Here is a 20,424-nt window from a genome sequence, read left to right on the forward strand (position 1 = left end):
ACATAAATTTCACTCCGTGCCCTATCATCCAAACGCACTACCTCATCCTCCTTTTCTTTTTCCTTTTCCGCCTCCTTACTCGCACCCACGGAAGCCGCCCCACCAGCCTCCTGTCCCGTACCTGCCGCCGAGGTCGTGTCCCCCGCAGCAACATCGCGCACCGGCGCTTCTGTCCGCACCACCTCCGTGGGGCCCACCCACGCCCCCACCAGAGCCCCAGGCCCAGTCCGACTACCCCGTTCCGCAGACAACCCCTGCAACACCCCCAAAAGCTGCCCCCAAAACTCTGGACCCGGTAAACCAGACTGCCCGACCGCACTCGCCCCCAGCGCAACGCGTCCCGCGACGGAACCCCCGCCCTCGCCCGCGCTACCCACAGCATGTAACATTTCTGTTGTCTGCTCACCAGGCTGCCGTTGAGCCGACGCCGGAACAGCCGTGCCACGATCTTCCAGCTGCCGCTCCGTCCGACCTGTCGCTGCTCCTTCTTCCTCGCTGGAGTCTGATGCGCTGCCGAAATCCTCAGGGGGGACCAGCGAGGGGACAGCCCGCACCTGGCGGCCGTCGACACCCACGGTCACCGCACCCCGCTCGTCCGGGCGACTCCTGCTTGACCTCTTCCTTTTCTCCCGCCGTGGCGCCCTGCCGCCGTCTCTTCCCGCTGTAATCGTGATATCCTGCTGCGCCGCCCCTTCTCCTGTCGTCCTCAGTGGGCTCCCTCCCTGCCGACTGCCGGAAGGCCGTGCCGAGCTTGCTCCTCGCCGGGACCCACCCCCAGCACGCTCCTCGCCGGGGGGGACCGTGACTACCGATCTCCTCTGTGCCTGCGGGCCACCGTACCCCTCCTCCGATCTCCTGACCTCGCCGCTCACATCCGCTCCCGTCCCCCGTCCTGTTGCTCTCCCCTGCGGCCTGCAGGGAGTCTCCTCCGGCAATCCGGCACGCCGAGCGCCACCCCCAGCCGGCACATCACTGGGGGCTGCCGTCATCCATGCTCCGGTCTGGTGCTGCGCAGGCCGCGGACCGGAAGTGGGCCTCGCAGAGGCTCCGCCCACCCCCGACCCACGGGATCTCCGTCGCGGATTCCTCCCGGTGGCCGGCTGCTCCCCTAGGTTAGTTGGAGGGCTCCGCCGCTGCTCCGGAGGGTCCCCGCAGGGGCTCCTTGATCTGATTCTCCCCCTCCAGCTGGGGGAGTAGCGCTCCGGCGGTCGCGCCCGCTGAGCACGTAGCCACGGCCCGGGCGCTGGAACAGCAGGCGGCGCCGCTCCAGCCCCACAGACCGCTGCCAGCTGCTGCCTCAGGGCATCCACTCCCATGACCTCGGATGCCCCCCGCACCATCTCCAGGAGTTCAGCAAGGGCAGCCATGGCAGGAAGCAGCAGCAGCACTACGTCCTGGGACACAAAGATCAATCGACGAAAGGGGAGGTAAACAGCACACCCCCCTCTATTATACCTCTCCCAACACCCCACCCCTTCCTTGCTCCCCCCCAATCCCCTTACAGCTCCCTACTACCAATCCTGTACTCCCACACATCCCCCATCCCATGCAAACCTATTAACCCTTTCCTAACCTTGCACCCTCCCGATCGTCATGGGGTCCATTCACCCCTATGGGGCTCACTGCCCTTCTTAAAGCAGTTAAAGAAATCAATAGTTGAAAATACATCCATAGAAAGGAAAGTTGTAAAATTTTGGTGCAATTTTTGGCATATCTGATAAAGGCGGAGCTGTGGCAGCACAGAGGCGTGTGGCAATCCACCCTGGTCAAATTCATGACAATTGGTGTTGTTTCTTAAGCGGGCTTTACACGCTGCGACATCGCTAATGCGGAGTCGTTGGGGTCACGGAATTCGTGACGCACATCCGGCCGCATTAGCGATGCCGTTGCGTGTGACACCGATAAGCGATTTTGCATCGTTGCAAAAACGTGCAAAATCGCTAATCGGCGACATGGGGGTCCATTCTCAAATCTCGTTACTGCAGCAGTAACGAGGTTGTTCCTCGTTCCTGCGGCAGCACACATCGGTGCGTGTGACGCCTCCCGGCCGCTATGAGGAAGGAAGGAGGTGGGCGGGATGTTCCGTCCCGCTCAGCTCCGCCCCTCCACTGCTATTGGGCGGCGGTTCAGTGACGTCGCTGTGACGCCGCACAGACCGCCCCCTTAGAAAGGAGGCGGTTCGCCCGTCACAGCGACGTCGCCGGACAGGTATGTATGTGTGACGGCTGTTGTGCGACACGGGCAGCGATTTGCCCGTGTCGCGCAACAGATGGGGGCGGGTACCCACACTAGCGATATCGGGACCGATATTGCAGTGTGTAAAGTAGCCTTTACTCCACAAATTTTACTCCAGTCCCCAAATGGAATAATATTGATGGCAAGGCGCACACAGAGGTCCAGTCGCTCTTCAGATGAGCCAGATTCATTTATAGGTGGGAGCTTTTGAGTACATCAGAAGTGTCTGACTCCATGATGACACCTCCTCACCAAGACTTGCGTAAACAATGCCAATCTTGGCGAATAGGACCCTAAGGCTGTGTCCGCACTTTGCGTTTTCACCTGCTTTTCACCTGCTTTTCTGCAGCGTTTTGAACTGCAGCGTTTTCATGCCAAAATGCATGCATTTTAATTTTCCTGCAAAGTCTATGGGAAAAGTGGATTTCTTGTGCGCACTTTTCAGTTCAAAACGCTGCATTTAATTTGCATAATTTTGGGCAAAAACTCTGCGTTCAAAGAAGCAGCATGTCAATTGTTTTTGCCATTTGGATTTTGCACTGCAAAGCTGAGTTTTTGACCAAAGTTCTGCAACAAAAAGGCTGCAGTTTGAACAACATAGTGTGAACAAGAAACCCATTCCCATAGACTTTGCTTGAAAAGCAGAACACATCCATTTTGGCATTAAACGCTGCAGTTGAAAAAGCAGCAAAAAAGCAGGTAAAAAGCAGGTAAAAAGCAAAGTGCGGTCGCACCCTAAGGCGGGCTTTGCACACTACGACATCGCAGGTGCGATGTCGGTGGGGTCAAATTGAAAATGACGTACTTCCGGCATCGCATGCGACATCGTAGTGTGTAAAGGTTCGATAATACGATTAACGAGCGCAAAAGCGTCGTAATCGTATCATCGGTGCAGCGTCGGCGTAATCCATAAGGCGGGCTTTGCACGTTGCGACATCACAAGCCGATGCTGCGATGTTGCACGCGATAGTCCCCGCCCCCGTAGCAGGTGCAATATCTTGTGATAGCTGGCGTAGCGATAATTATCTCTACACCAGCTTCACATGCACTCACCTGCCCTGTGACCGTCGTTCTGGCCGGCGACGCGCCTCCTTATTAAGGGGGCGGGTCGTGCGGCGTCACTGCGACGTCACATGGCAGGCAGCCATTAGGAGCGGAGGGGCGGAGATGAGCAGGATGTAAACATCCCACCCACCTCCTTCCTTCCACATATCCTACGGAAGCCGTGGTGACGCCGGTAGGAGATGTTCCTCACTCCTGCGACTTCACACACAGCGATGTGTGCTGCCGCAGGAGCGAGGAACAACATCGGACCGTCGCGTCAGCGTAATTATGGATTACGCCGACGCTGCACCGATGATATGATTACGACGCTTTTGCGCTTGTTAATCGTATCATTGAACCTTTACACACTACGATGTCGCATGCGATGCCGGAAGTACGTTATTTTCAATTTGACCCCACCGACATCGCACCTGCGATGTCGTAGTGTGCAAAGCCCGTCTAATTACGCTGACGCGACGGTCCGATGTTGTTCCTCGCTCCTGCGGCAGCACACATCGCTGTGTGTGAAGCCGCAGGAGCGAGGAACATCTCCTACCGGCGTCACCACGGCTTCCGTAGGATATGCGGAAGGAAGGAGGTGGGCGGGATGTTTACATCCTGCTCATCTCCTCCCCTCCACTCCTATTGGCCGCCTGCCGTGTGACGTCGCAGTGATGCCGCACGACCCGCCCCCTTAATAAGGAGGCGGGTCGCCGGCCAGAGCGACGGTCGCAGGGCAGGTGAGTGCATGTGAAGCTGGCGTAGCGATAATTATCGCTACACCAGCTATCACAAGATATCGCACCTGCAACGGGGGCGGGGACTATCGCGTGTGACATCGCTGCATCGGCTTGCGATGTCGCAACGTGCAAAGCCCGCCTAAGAGTTTCAGTTCACGGGTTGTTTTTTTTAATAGATAATGAGTGCAAAGCAATATTTCCATCTTCAAATGATGTATAAGGGATACAGAGAATGGAATAATATCACTGTTTATTGTATGTAGTCTAATTCAGTCCATTAAAGATAGATTTAAAAGTTACATTCCAGGACTATCCCTTTTCAGTAGCCATATGTATGGAACACTGTATGCCATCATGTATAAATTTAGTGGAAAAGGATGTGGGTGTATTTGTAGATTATTGAAAAAATAACTAAAAAGTTATAATGTCCAAAATAGATAAAATACAAAGTTGCTCTTGTTTTTAGCCAAGAGCAAACATTGCATAGATCATGAAGATGAGTAATAATTAAAACACAGTGGAGCAGATTCACTAATCCTGTCCTATATTTCAACAGTGCTCACTTAAACAGACAGCATTAGTAGGCCACATAGCAGGTAGTGCAGGGGCCAAGGACTGCAAAGGGTTAAACTGCTGGTATACATTGCCAAATGGCCGTGTCTGTAAATATGTGGATGTACAGGTGCTCTGATTAGGTCAGGGATGAGAGGGAGGGGTAAAAAGGGGTATAAAAGATAGTGGGGTACAAATTCCCTCCCTCTTATCCCAAATCGTAGATCAACAACCACCCTCTCTCCCCCTTGTTGGTACGTTTTTGGTTTATACTCGGTTCCGAGGTATGTCATTGTCACAGCTGTCACTTGATTGGGCCTTGAGAGAGTCACATGCTCATTACCTTGTGTAGTGACCAGGGATGGGGAATGAAGATGTGGTTGGTGGAGGTCAAGGCCCAATAAGGTGATATAAAATGTTTGGAAAATACCGATTAACAATAATAAAGCTGTGACCATTTGCCTACCCAACATTGGTCAGTGGTGTGAGTTATTCTGTTACATTTGGTAAGAGTTAAAAAGGTCATTGGGGTGTTTATGTGATTTAAGTCTGGAAGCAGTCTGAAATACACCACAACAGTTTCTCATTTTTGATGATAAATTTCGCACATTTTTTTTGACACTTTTGTTTACACCACTGTAGTGCTAACATGTTAGTGGCCATCAGGAATCCATATTAGTAGTCTGTCTTTAAGAAACCCTTTTAAGATATCAGACTGTAAAATTTTAGTTTATATTAGCTGTTTTTTCTGTAATTTTCCCAGACACCTGAAGTTATAGTTCTAGTGAGAAAATGCATGTTTAAAGTATCACTCAGTACTATATAGTTTTCTTATCAATGTTTACTGAGAATGTGCGTGTTTATAGTATGGTAAAACATCTGAAAATAGAAGCTTTTGGCATGTCTCATCTGGTGACGTATTTATCCAGTATAGATTGACATCTGAAGAGTTGGACAGTCAGAAGAGGAATACTATATTGGACAAATGGAACCTGTAAGGCTATGTGCGCACGTGTGTGCTCTGCACCACACCTAAAAGGTACGCTTCAGAGCGCAGCTGAAAAGCTCTGTTCTGAAGCGCATGGTGCCGGCAGAGAATGTGCGCTCTGCATGCTGCCTCTCCCTATAGACAGCATGCAAACCGCATGGAAGAAGTGACATGTCACTTCTTAGAACGCAGCGATTCGGGCAGCAGCCGAATCACTGCGTTCTAATATGCCATGTGCGCACGGCTCCTGCACAATCTCCATAGACTGTGCAGGGGACGCAGGACGCATGCAGCTACGCTGCGCTGCAGATCGCAGCGTAACTGCATGTAATACGCACACGTGCGCACATAGCCTTAGAGTTTGTGTAACATTTGGTTACGCAAGCATTTGATTTCAAGTGAGATATAAACTGGTCAACATTACAGCGAAGTCAGAAGCCTGTTTACCGCTGGAGGGGACCCCCATTACACCACAGTGTGGAACCCAGGAATATCTCTGTCTTCGCTGTTTTGCTTCTCACTGCTGATGCTCCCGGACAGATGATGCATGTAGCAACTGGTGAGGATTTCCTGTGTAGTGTGCAATGTAAGTACTTTACCTTTGTGATTTATGTTATGCAAAAGTGTACGCAATATCACACTATCCCTATTTTCTGTAATCATTAAATCATTATAATGAAATTAATCGCCTTCTTTAACGCCGTATCCGATCCCTTTAAATACTTAGCAAAACAACCACCTCTTTTGGACCAGTTTTTGCGCAGGTTGTCACATCACAAATCACACTTCCTTTCCGAGAAATCTATGCCTGTTGACCACTACAGGATGGCCACTGTCATACACGTAGTGTCTAAAACTATATTTTAGTGCAATGCAATCATACATCTCCCCCAATGTATTAAGCTGCGTTCCCATGATCAGTATTTGGTAAGTTATTGCAGTTTCTGTCTCTTCTTAGTATGTCATGCATTAACCCATTAACACATTGAAATGGTGGTCGTAAAGGGGCCTTATTTCCTCATTGCTGTTTTAAAACGGCAATGAGGAATAACTGAATAGTATCATGAGCAAGAGCATGTTTAACTTACAAAGAAGCAACTGATATTTAATCAGTTTGTATATAAAAGTATCATAATACAGTGGAACCTTGGATTAAGAGTAACTTGGTTTGATAGCGTTTTGCAAAACAAGCAAAGCTTTTTCCAAATTTCTAACTTGGTTTAAGAGCAATGCTTTGCAATAAGAGCAAATACTCTCCATACACACTTCCGGTTCTGTTCTTTCACCGCGCTCTGACCCGCTTTGGAGGTAAATTTCTGTACATATGTACAGTATACCATTGTACAGTGCAGTATATACTATATAGCATGTCTATCAATTTGCATTTGTGGATACAGTATTGCACTTTCTTTCTGCTATCCAGTACAGCACATTGCTTGTACTGTAATCTAATTGCATGTGCGGTATTCCTACCCCACATTTGGCTTAGGCCTGCCCTTATTTTGAGGAGAATAGATTTGGGGTGTGTTTTTTTGTGTATTGTACTAGAATAAAGGTTGTAATATTTGTACATAATTTTTTCTCTCTATACTGCACCCACACACCAACTATTCTATTGTAAGCTAACGTACAGTTCAATTTGCTTTGTTTTTTACTGTACTGTACAGTATTTAATATTAGTGTACACTGTACACTTTGTATCTCGGTGTGTGTTCAGGAGAAGATGACGCGGAAGAAGAGGTTGGCTTTGGAGTCTCGGGTAAAGATTCAGAGACAGTATCCTGTGCGATTGCGAAGTGCTGGCTTGAGCTTGAAATATTGATAGTCGGATTTGTTTTCTTGGATGAATTGATTCCAAAGGAGCTTGTTTGAGCGTCGAATAACCAACCTTGCCTCCACTCTCAACTTGCCTCATGTAGAGCTCTTTATCCTCCGAGTTTTTCCATTCTCCATTAACGTTGATGACATCAAATAACTGAGAAAGTGTTGCAGTGAATTTATCAGAAGGTTTCTTTTTGTTTTTGTCATTTAGATCAATCAGACGATTGAGTTTCTTTCTGATGAGTGCACTGGATAAAAGTGGGAAGTTTAGAGTTTACCTCCAGAGCAATTCTATATCCATTATCATATTTTTTATTCGATCCAGTCGCCGTTTCTCGCTGTTGAACAGAAAACTGAAGTTTCCAAGAATTTGGCAGTTCGTTGGCATCCGCGTGAGATTGGAGAGCTTTTCAACATATGGAATACTTGGATTCAAAAAAATCGTTTTTTTGAAAATTTGGAAATGAAAAAGAGGGGGAACTTTTTTGAATATTTTACAAATTTTATGATACTAATGTCATTTGAATGCAATTGTTCCTCGAATGTAAGGGGTTTCATTTTCATTTTGCAAAATTTTTAAAATAGTCATCACACTAGTGTACAGTAATAATTTTATATAAATACAGAACCTTATTTTGTATTACTGTAATAAGTTTGTATAAATACAGGTAATATTTTTGGGTTGTGGAACAAATTGTCTGAGTTTCAATTATTTCTCATGGGAAAATTCACTTTGATATAAGAATGACTTGGTTTAAGAGCGCACCCCCGAAACAAATTATGCTCGTAATCCAAGGTTCCACTGTACTGCTTCCTACAAATATAGTAAGGTTTCATGTTTTGTAGGAGCCACATGAAGTAGCAATGGCTAATAATTAGTGATGGGCGAATAGTAACTCTTCCTGTTCAGATAATGCCTACTGAATACCGAGTACTATTCCAGTATTTGTCACGACCAGAAAAATGCTTGGCTTCGCATTGACTTGCAGTAGGTTCATTATTCGTGACAAATGCTGGAATTTGTCATGAATAATCTGAACCTGAATAGTTACTATTTGCCCAACACTACTAATATAATAATTGTATTAAAGAGAAAACTTTGTGCGATACACTTGTGTTTCAGTTCTTCACAATTTTCATGATCACTTTTTTGTTCACAGTCAAGGGAGAAGATTATTTTTACAATCAAAGGCTAAAGTTTGATCTGAATTAGAGCTCATTCACATACCGTAAATGTATTATATATGTACAAGTACTGTCTGTGAACATATCAGATATCACATGGATGGCACACTGACCAATGTTATTCAGTAGGGCTGTTCAAGAACTGCAATATAGACATAAAAAACAGATGTAATACAGTTGATCCATATGAGATCTGATTTTTCTGTGCACCCATAGACTTCTATAGACGAGTCTCATCTGAAAATAAATACAGAAGAGACTAGGACATGCTGCGATTCTTTTCACACAAATACTCAGTCCATGTAAAAAGAATCATAGCATTCCCTGGTCTCTTCCGAGTTTCAGATGAGACTTGCCTTTTCAGGATCAGCTGTATTGTATCCGATGTTTAAGCATAGATTGTCGTTCTCATCATAGGAAGCTGTACTTCATCATGTTCATTTCAAATTGTAGATGTTTCTTTACAAATGTCATGTAGATGTCATATGGATGTAAAATAGCAGCATATGGATGACACATATATGGCATATGGATGACAATATATCTGTTTCTGGGTGAAAATCGGCCAATTTTTTATACACTAGTCTGAACCTGGCCTAAAGGCCGCTTTACACACTGCGATATCGGTACCGATATCGCCAGTGTGCGTACCCGCCCCCATCGGTTGTGCGACACGGGCCAATCGCTGCCCGTGTCGCACAACATCGCCCGGACCCGTCACAGGGACTTACCTTCCCTGCGACGTCGCTGTGACTGGCGAACCGCCTCCTTTCTAAGGGGGCGGTTCGTTCAGCGTCACAGCGACGTCACAGCGACGTCACTGAACCGCCGCCCAATAGAAGCAGAGGGGCGGAGATGAGTGGGACGTAACATCCCGCCCACCTCCTTCCTTCCGCATTGTGGCCGGGACGCAGGTAAGGTGAGGTTCCTCATTCCTGCGGTGTCACACGGAGCAATGTGTGCTGCCGCAGGAACGAGGAACAACTTCGTTACTGCAGTAACGATATTTGAGAATGGACCCCCATGTCACCGATGAGCGATTTTGCACGTTTTTGCGACTATGCAAAATCGCTCATAGGTGTCATACGCAACGGCATCACTAAAGCGATCGGATGTGCGTCACAAAATCCGTGACCCCAACGAGATCACTTGAGCGATATCGTAGCGTGTAAAGCCCGCTTAAGGCTACATACAGAGAAACGTGCAAATTCAAAGTATACATCTGGAAATTGCTTATCCACACAGAAGAAAGATAAATGAACTGCGTACCATTTAGTACAACTGAAATTAGTGACTTCCCCGGAAGAAGCTGGGCGAAACGCATGTTCTGGTGGACAGACACAGCGCCTGATACACTTTGTGCGACAGTTTAACTTGAGAAAAGGGATTGTTACCTTTATTTTATTGTGATCATTAGTGCTTGCTGCATTGTATAATGTAGGCTGAACACTTAGCAGGTTAACATTCTTTTCCACTAATCATATAACCACAATTATATATTATATATTATTATATAGGTTTATACCTTGCCCTTTTTTGTAAGACATTATTGTTTTTAATAATATTTCAGCAGCATATTTTCCCATAATAAAAATATTCTACTTTACTACTTGTTCATGGTTCTCTTCTGTTGCCTGAAATTTAACCCATGATTTCCAGGCTGTGATTTTTGAGAATTTTTATGAAGTGCCCTGTGTATAATATAAATTGTTGAAGATAAATAGTGGGGTGTTGGTAGGAAAAACGATGCATAAAATATTTGCATTTTTTTTATAAGTTTTTCCTTTTTAAACTTGTTTTTATCATTCATTTGAATGGGTGAAAAACACTAAAAGAAAAAAAAAGCTAAAATTATTAACATGCTTCAGATTTGAAACTATATAAATTCTACAAGAAAAAATAAGCAGCATGTGCAAGAAAATTTGAGTAATCTCATTCACTTTGCTGGCATAATATACATAAAGACCACATAGCTAAAGACCAGGGGTATGTTCACACGCTGCATTTTTACCCTCACATTTTTTTCAGTGAAAAGAAAAAGAGAAAAAGTGAACAAAACCATAATGTGTAATCTTACCCATAAACTTTAGGTCTGAACCAGCTTTCAACTTCTCGGTGTAAGAATGTAGAAAAATTTAAGTACTAAAGAATTGAAGCACAAAAATTATTATAAAAATGTAATATTTTTGAAGAAAACTTTGTTATACACTTAAGTACTGTACATAGCAGGGACACATACAGTATATAAGATTATCTCAGAGCAAAAACATGTTTTTAAACATTCAATTGCTGAAATTATTATTATTCCAAGAGCTATTGATTAAAATGAACTTTAAGCTTTTTCTGTGTAACAGTTTTTATTTTCCTGTTATTATCTTGAGAGTCAGCATAGTGGGATACAATTCTATCTGATGAGAGAATCTGAGTACACTGTGAAGAGAAGATGGGGAATAAAATTTCTCCACTTTCTTCATTCTGTGAATCCACAAAAGTCGGACTGCACTCGGATGTCATCCGAGTGCAATCCAATGCTTTCCATGTTCCCATAGACTCGAATGGATGAATCTTGTCCAATTAGGTTTAAAATCGCAGCTGTTGCAATTGTTTTCTCTTTTCTTTTCAACAATCTTTTTATTGATATACATATTACGTTACAGAGAGCATTGAAATTTAAGGATTAAGTCAACTTGGTCAAACATTTCCATCTCAATCTGAATACGAGTGCGTAAGTTTCAATATCAAATCAAAGGTAGTCGCACTGCAGAAATGTTAAAGCTATGAGAAAACATAATCGAGTTAAAGAGAGGAAGGAGAAAGGAGAAAGGATTGGAATATAGAGAAGTAAGAAAGGAAGGGAGTTTGAGTTGGGAGTTAGGAATTGACATGTTAGTGGAGGTTCCTCTGGAGGATGAGTACGGTACTGAAAGGAAAAGTGACACGGCTTATATAGACCTACTCGACCCTATTCCCAGAGGCCAGTTCAGTTCTGAATAATATCCAAGCCTTCCATTGTCCCCTGAATGATACTTGGGAACCATTCACCACTGCAACCAGTTCCGCCAGATGGTATAATTGATCTTCTTTACAAAAACGTTGTTTATAGGTTGGCACATGAGGGGAGCGCCAGAAAGTTGGTATCAGTAATTTTGCTGCCGCTATAATGTTATATAACACGTCTGGATGCTTAATCTGTTTATGCATCTGTGGTAGGTTCCAAAGGGCTAGTTCAGGAGTGAGGGTTATTTTTTGTCCTGTAGACTCACATATCAACCGCTCCACTGCTACCCAAAAGGTTTTTAAAATTGGGCATTGCCACCACAGGTGAAAGTAGCTTCCTGTTTTTTCCCCACACCTCCAACAATTGGTCTGCGAGTCTTCCTTCCCAATATTGTGACTGTAAAAGAGTATTATACCATCTCGAAACTACCTTGTAGGAATTCTCTTGTGTCTTCACACATTTTTTTTGGACCATGTGAGTGCAAGTATATATGGCGGATTTGTGTATCAGAGAAACGGATTCCCAAGTCCTTTTCCCATGCTGCTATGTATGCCCTCTTTAGGCATAATTCATTAGTGAGGAGAGCCTGATAGATCAATGAAAGGACCTTGGTAGGTCTGGATTTTTGGTACAGAGGGATTCAAATGGAGTAAGGTTCCGTGTCAGGTCCGAGTCATAACGCAATTTTTTAAGTAGGTTTTTTACTATTCCATATTGGAGAAAATTAAGATTTTGGAGACCTGGGATTTTTTGTATTTCATTTAGTGGGAGAAAAGCTCCATCTTCATACAGCTGATCTATTTTAACCGCGCTGAACGTTTGAGCGATATTTTCCCTTTGGTCTAATAATTGCATTTTTGCTTCCAGAACATCTAGTAGGGTTAGAAGGGGGGATGAAGGAGGAGTTAAATACTTAAATGTCCTCGACCAGATCTGGCACAATGCTCGGGATAGTGGGTTCTTTTGCACTAAATGTAAGCCTTTGCCGTGATACGTCAGTAGAAGCGTTCTGAGAGGTAGAGGGGATGAGCCATTCTCTGTCAATCCAGATTTTATTATCAGGGTCTCGGATGATGTCGACAGCGCGAGAAAGAACCGCTGCTTGATAATAAAATTTGATATTTGGGGCGCCCATCCCTCCCTTCTCACTTGGTAGTGTTAGTGTGCGTGCACTTATATGGTGTTTTGCGTTTTTCCATATGTAGTTAAAGAAGAAAGTATTAACCTTGTTTAGCAATGTAACGGGAACATGTATAGGAAGCATTGAGAACATGTAGATAAATTTGGGTAGTATTAGGCTTTTAAGAAGGTTTTTTCTTCCTGTCCATGATAAAAAGTGATCTCACCATGTTTTCAGTGTGTTGATTACACTGTTCAGTAAGGGATAATAGTTGAATGTGAGTAAATCCTTTAGAGGCCTTCTTATTTTAATGCCCAAATACGTGATATAATTTCTGGGCCACGGGAAGGGATATTGCTTTTTAAGAGTATTTAAAGTTGAAGGAGGTATGTTAAAGTCTAGTGCCTCTGATTTTGAAGTATTTATCTTGAAATTAGTAAATGAACTATATTCGTCCAGAATCTTCATTAAGGCAGCGAATCCTTTAAGTGGGTTGGACATAAGAACTAATAAGTCATCTGTTTTATGGTGCAACCCATTTATCTCGACACCTTTTATTGTCTTATCTCTCTGTATTCTAGCTAATAAGGGTTCCATTGCCATCACAAATAGGATAGGGGAGAGCGGACATCCCTGCCTGGTGCCATTACGAATTTTGAACGGACCAGTCAGGGAGCCATTCACCCCTATCCAAGCTGTTGGACTCTTATACATTTTCAGGATGGCTTTCGTGAGTTGGCTCGGGCATCCCATTATTAATAGTACTTCCTCCAGATAGGTCCAGTCCACCCTGTGAAAGGCTTTTTCTGCGTCTGTCCCCAATAGTACTTGTGGTAGTCTCCGTCGGTTCACATGGTGAATTAAGTGAAGTATTTTATGAGCATTATCCTTTCCCTCTCTTTCCCCTACAAATGCCGTCTGGGACAGAGATATAATCTCCGGTAATATTTCTGAAATCCTTCAAGCGATCATGCTTGCAAACAATTTTAGGTCTACGTTCAACAAGGAGATCGGTCGGTAGCTGCTACATAACTCATGATCTTTGCCTTCCTTATAGATCAAAGAGATTTTGGCCTCAAGAGTTTGGTAAGGAAACGATTCCCCATCTAAGATTGAGTTAAATACTTTCAACAGACGTGGCAGAAGGATCGAGGGAAAGGATTTGTAGTAGGAACCAGGGAGACCGTCCGGACCAGGTGCCTTACCTGTGGGATTTCGTGACAGGGCGGACTGGAGTTCTTTTAGACTGAAGGGTTGGTTTAGTTTAATTTGTTGTTGGGAACAGAATTTAGGTAAGTTAAGTTGGGATAAGTAGTCTCGTATGTCCTGCCTCCTTTTTGCGTTTTCTTGATTACTTTCTTCTGGGCGTAAATTATACAGTTGTGTATAGTAATTTAGAAATTCTTTCTCTATATGGTTATAGTTAGTAGTGGATTCCCCTTGGGTATTTTTGATAAAGTGGATAAATGTTCGAGCCTGGCAAGCCTTAATCCTGGAAATCATGAGTTTGGATGCTTTATCCCCATGTACATACATTCTTGTGCGCAAGGAGGCATACCATTTTGCCAATTTCGTATTTAAGATATCTTTCAAATGTTTTCTTTTCTGCATTAATTGGGACAATGTTTGTGGTTCTGCTTGTTTCTTATGCTGTGTTTCTAAATCACAAATTTCTTCATATAGAGAATTTATCAACTGTCGTTCTTGTTTAGATAAGTGTGATGTTATTGATATCATCTCTCCTCTGACTACTGTTTTGTGAGCGTCCCATAGTGTTGCCAACGAGACCTCTCCATTGTTATTTTGCTCGAAGTACCGTTCTAGTACTTTGGAGATACGGGCTTGCATGTTGGGTAGGTTCAATACTGACTCATCGAGCTGCCATGACCTACCCACGGGGTAAGATTTCTGCAATGTCATTACCAGGGTGACAAATGAGTGGTCTGAAAAAATATTGGGTAATATGGAAGCTGATACAGCTTTGAGGAGAGCATTTTTTTTGATAAATATGTAATCAATTCTATGATACGAATTATGGGGGTGCGAGTAGAAGGTATAGTCACGATTTCCAGGATTTAGGTATCTACAAGCATCTACCAATTGTAGAGCTTTCAACTGTGTTTTAATTTTATTAAGGTCAGTGCGCGAGATCACACTTTTTTTCCTCGTAGTGTTCAACTCGGGTTCGAGTGCGATGTTTAGATCTTCCCCTAGTATTAATGTGCCTTCATAGAAATCTCCGATTTTCTTCAGTGTGGCCCTCAACCATCTTAGGTGTTTTTTATTTGGGGCATACAGGCAGCACAGTGTTACTAAATTACTTGCTAGAAGTCCCTTGATGAAAATAAATCTTCCATTCGGGTCTATTAATGACTCTCTAACTTGAAAAGGGACATTTTTCGCTATAGCTATCGAGACTCCTCTCGAGCCTGCTTGCGTAGATGTGGCGTGAAACCATTTGTCATAATGTGCCCTTTCAAAGCTAGGTAGTTTTGTGGGTTTAAAGTGTGTTTCTTGTATTAATAGTATATCAGCTTTCTGTTTATGGAGCATGTCTAATGTGTGTATTCTTGGTACAGGGGAGTTAAGACCATTTGCGTTAAGTGTCGCAAAGGTAAATACCTTATTATGTGAATCCATCTTCATTGCAAATATTTTGGTATATCAAACCGTAAACCCATCTGGGTTCCAGTGGTCGCTTCATGTCAAAGGGGGTAGGGAGGGTGGGGTTTAGGGTGGGGAAAGCTAGAAAGAAGGTAAAGTCAGAAAAATAAATATAAGAAGAAAACATTACAATCACAATCATCTTACTAAACCAAAACAAGTACATCAAGTAACTTCACCATTCGTATGAACGGGGGGTGGGGGGGCGCTCGGCCTTTCCTCACTAGATTTTTAACTTCTTATGAGTACTCCCCGTCTTATTAAGCAAGTTTAGGAGGAATTGGGGGGCAGGCGGCTAGGGGCTGGGTGGGGGTAGTTTTGGGAGGGGACAGGAAGCCGTAAGGAGCTTGTTAGCGCTGCATTTAATAAAATTGGCAAGGTAATCTATTATTACTATATATTAGCTTGACACCTATAATGAAGGTTATGACAAGGATATCATCTATGTTGGGGGGGCTAGGACTGGGAGTTTGGAGGGGGGATGGTGCAGGGGGGGAGGAGGAGGGTAGTAGGGCGGGAGGGAGAAGGGGAGGGAGTATTCGGATGAGGAAATGAGTAGGGGAATCCTTGTATTATGTTAGTAGCAATATTCATAACAACATATCAACATATTTCTTAGAGATCATTAAGAAAACCAGAATATATCATTTAGACAAACGGTACTTTCGGTCTGAGACCACAACTGTTAAACCTGCAGTGTAATAGATACTTAAGTTCAGGTTATGTCGGTTTCTTCTTGCGGAGGTTGGTTCTTGTCTGCTTTCTTTCTGTGTCGTTGTGGCTTGGGTGAACCCGCCTTGTGCCACTGATAGGGGTCTTGCAATGGTTGAAGATAGGAAGCTGAGTGAAACTGTTCCATATCTGGGTAGGCTGCCATGTCAATATCCAGGGTCTTGCATATTTCTTTGACCTCTTCAGTTGATCTCGCTGTCAATTTCTTTCCTCCAGCCGTGACGAAGATGCCAAAAGGAAGCAGCCAACGATACCGATACCCTTTTTGTAGTAGGGTGTCTGTAAGGGGTTTGAGCAGCCTCCACCAAATAGCCTTAAAGGGGTACCTTCATATTTGATTTCCTCCGCTTCTCGGGCCCTTCTCAGGATGAGGTCTTTTGACCTAAAGTCCAGAAAGCGTCGGAGGACATCTCTCGGTGGGTCACCTTGTTGGGATTTTGGGCGGAGAACCCTGTGTACTCTGACCAATTCTATCTCGGCAGGGTCATCTTCTTGCAGGAGCGAGCTGAATATGTCCTTCGCCGCTGTGGCTAGAACCTCATAGGCTACTGACTCTGGGAGGTCTTTTATACTTATATTGTTTCTACGCTCTCGATTTTCATGGTCTTCCAATGTCGAGTATATGTTTTGGAGCTGGGCCTCGTGGGCTGATATGTTCTCTAACATATTGTTGGAATGTTGTATTATAGATGATTGGCTGCTTTCCATCTCCTCCAGCCTGTGTCCTTGTTGGTTTAAATCTTGTTTTATCTCCCCTAGCCCCTAGCTCTTTTCCTATGGGTTCTAGCGCTTTGGTCAGGATATGTTTTATGAAGGAGCGAGTGACTTGATGTTCACGTGGACTTCCTCGTGTGTCCGAGTCAGACATAGGTTTAGAGTCCGTGTCCTCCTCCATTTGTGTTGTTGTTTGCTTGGGTGACTTAGCAGCATCCAGGATCTTGGCTTGCTTTTTCAGGAATTTATCCACATCCGCTTGTGTGACAGAGTTAGTGGACTTATTGGTGGCTCATGGTGTTCTGCTGTTGGGTTTCTTCATGATCTCTGCTCACTGTTTATTATTCATATATGTAAGAGGGGGGGTTGTAGGCTAGCACTTTATTCCCCCCAGGTCATACAGCAGGTTTCAGTTAGTCAGCCATGCTTTTTAGAGAGAGCGCCCTTTTAAGCTGCTGCTTTAGTGCAAGTGTATTGTAATTTTAGCTTGAAATTATTACTGTGTGGATCTGTGGCGCCCTGGACAAGCCAGGGGCCACAGAGAACAACACTTACACACCCCACACTCCCGGTCAGGCACACCAAAGTCAGACAAAAACCCTTGTTGCCTTCCTCCAGGGGCTGATGTCCACACCAGGGGGTGGGCCAGGCGGTTGGCCCCGCCCACCGAGGAGTTCACAGTCCTGGAGGCGGGAAAAGCAGGGCAGATAGAGTTTGGAAGTGAAAGTGGAAGGAAGGAAAGTGGTAGTAGAGCAGACTGAAGTTGGTCCGGGTGTGTGGCCCGGACGGAGCAGCAAGTTTGGCAGATGGTGGTGACTGTCTGCAGGAGTGGCCTATCGGAGTCTACCGTAAGGACCGTGGACGGGCGGTGGCCCGGCGGTACCGGACCGGTACGCAAAGAGAAGTCAGCACCATCCGGCAGGGGCTTTCGGACCCCGGCAAGGCTAGGAGTCGCCGTGAATTTGCCAAATCCGTTAGCGAAGGGAACCTCCTGGGTTTCCCAGCAGCCAAGTCCCGACAGAAGGCAACCGTCCAACCGAGAGAGGGAAACACAGTCACCGCCAAGGCTAAAGTTCCCAGGGCCAGAGCCTGCGGGCAAAAGGGGCTCCTCCAGCACCCATCCAAGCTGGGGAGCGGGTTACCGGTGGGAACCCATTGGAACCGTTTACAGTACACAGGTGCAGGGAAAGGCAGTCACCATCAACCTGCTGGGAGAAACAACACCACAGCCGTCTGTGGGACCCGTCCATCCAGCCGTGTGTTTTACCGAGAACTGTGTCCTCATCATTGGCTGAGTGAGTACCACCGTGCCGTGCGGCACAGCGCTGCCCCCGCGACCCTGCACCTGGCCAGGCCCCGTAACCCGCCTGCCATCCATCCCTACCCCATCACTGGGCCCCGGGACAACCAACCCCCTACCCACGGAGGGGAGAACTAACATCAAAGCTGCTCCCTGTCACCGCTCCCGGGATCCCCGTCCAGAGCAGCGGTGGTGTCACCAACTTCACTACAACCGTGGGTGGCGTCACGGACAATAACCAAATCCCCACAATCCAATCAATTCCCCCTTTTCACTCACGGGTGAGGAGCGCCGCTCGAGTCCCCGGGATCCGGCCCACCGCTCGAGCCACCACCGAGCAGCAGCAGCCGCAGCAGCAGCGGCCGGACCCGAGCAGTGGGAGAGTGCAGCGTCCCCTCCCCCACCCGCGACAACTTGGCGTCACGAACAGGATCCTACCGTTCTACCAACTGGTGGAAGTGCGCCTTGTGTAACCGCCGGAGGTGTCCGGCCGAAAAATTTGTGAAGCTGCCATCTTGGTCGCGAAGAATTCCCGCTCGAGCGTCTCCTCGAGTAGTGGAGGTGCGAAGGCCAAAACCCCGCCCCTGTAGAGGAGGGGCCGGAAAGAGACTAAGGGGGACACAGATGGAGAGATAGCGGCGTCCTCGAATTGGAGCGCGGGAGTGCCCGCTACCGGAGCGTCCAAGCTCTGGGGGAACCGAGGAGGAGTAGCCTTTGAAGACTGTGGCCCGGGTGAGCTCCCCGCCGGGACCGCTGCGTGGCTGCAGCGGGAGCTGGGCCGGTTCTGCTTGAAGGTGAGGGCGCAGAGCCTGCAGCAGCTCTGGACTGGAAGGCGGAGATGCGCAGGATGGTTACCGTAGTGGGTGCCCGTGAGCAAGGGGCCGCTGCGGCCGTGCCGCGTCGCGACCAGTCCACCCAAACCCCAGAACCAGCCCTGATTGCATGGTAGCCGGGGGCCGATACCGCAGCCGGAGGCCCAGAGAGAATGTCGCTGATGGAGGAGGGGGTTCTGACCACGCTGCCCCCGCCACCGTTCTTAACGGCCGTCAGTGGTTCTGGGCTGAACTGCCTGTGGAAGGAGAACCCGATGTATCGACCAGTACCCGAGTGGGCTGACCCCCTGCGGTGGTAGCCGCTCAAGAGGCAGCGGAGTCCCGTTGCAATTGTCCCCCGTTGGGACCACCAGTGTTGACAGTACCGTTTAAAAGAATGATAAGTAAATGATTACCGTGAAGTTTACCTGATTGTCAGCCTGATTGAGACCGGTCGTTGCCGGCACCGTTGTCCCCGTGGGGACTGTCTACAAGTTTTGCATAAGGGACTCCTTATGGACAAGCCTGAGAACTAGCAAAGCAACCACGAACTTGTGGCTTGTAAATAAAAATGTTGTTTTGTGGCTTTCACCGTTGCCGCCTCCGGAGAGGCAGATTTGAGGAAGGGCCCGCAGTGGAGCGGGCTGGGGCCCAGCCACCACCGGAACCAGTGGCGATCCTCTGGGGGTTTCAGAGGGTTCCCCATGGATGTGGGTCCCCTGAAAAGGACAGAACCCGCTCGGGTAACTTGTGCTGGACTGGGGTCAAGGGGTGCTGCCTGTTTGCTTAGGGGCAGCATCAGGGCCAGGTTGCTTGGGTTGGAGAGAGCGGAAGCCATAACCATTTGCAACGTTAAAGTAAGAGTACCTCCCGATGTGGGAAGATGTTATTTTAATTGTAATCTCTGTTTTACCGTTTATCTTTTCAGTTGTGAAAATAAAACCGGTGATGGACGGGCAGCCCGCGGACGGTCTGCATTTTACTAAGGGAGAATGTGGCGCCCTGGACAAGCCAGGGGCCACAGAGAACAACACTTACACACCCCACACTCCCGGTCAGGCACACCGAAGTCAGACAAAAACCCTTGTTGCCTTCCTCCAGGTGCTGATGTCCACACCAGGGGGTGGGCCAGGCGGTTGGCCCCGCCCACCGAGGAGTTCACAGTCCTGGAGGCGGGAAAAGCAGAGCAGATAGAGTTTGGAAGTGAAAGTGGAAGGAAGGAAAGTGGTAGTAGAGCAGACTGAAGTTGGTCCGGGTGTGTGACCGTCTGCAGGAGTGGCCTATCGGAGTCTACCGTAAGGACCGTGGACGGGCGGTGGCCCGGCGGTACCGGACCGGTACGCAAAGAGAAGTCAGCACCATCCAGCAGGGGCTTACGGACCCCGGCAAGGATAGGAGTCGCCGTGAATTTGCCAAATCCGTTAGCGAAGGGAACCTCCTGGGTTTCCCAGCAGCCAAGTCCCGACAGAAGGCAACCGTCCAACCTAGAGAGGGAAACACAGTCACCGCCAAGGCTAAA

General features: G+C 46.7%; 1 long non-coding RNA gene across 1 annotated transcript in view; it reads right to left on the bottom strand.

The window, feature by feature from the left end:
- Nucleotides 1-20,424, bottom strand: part of LOC142299511 (uncharacterized) — a 98,516-nt gene that overhangs the window by 69,550 nt on the left and 8,542 nt on the right. Inside the window, exon 3 of the long non-coding RNA XR_012752657.1 lies at nt 10,643-10,707. This is a non-coding gene — a long non-coding RNA (uncharacterized LOC142299511). The remainder of the gene's footprint in view (nt 1-10,642; nt 10,708-20,424) is intronic.

Source organism: Anomaloglossus baeobatrachus, chromosome 1 (assembly GCF_048569485.1).
Source record: "Anomaloglossus baeobatrachus isolate aAnoBae1 chromosome 1, aAnoBae1.hap1, whole genome shotgun sequence".
In the NCBI taxonomy this organism is placed as follows: Eukaryota; Metazoa; Chordata; class Amphibia; order Anura; family Aromobatidae; genus Anomaloglossus; species Anomaloglossus baeobatrachus.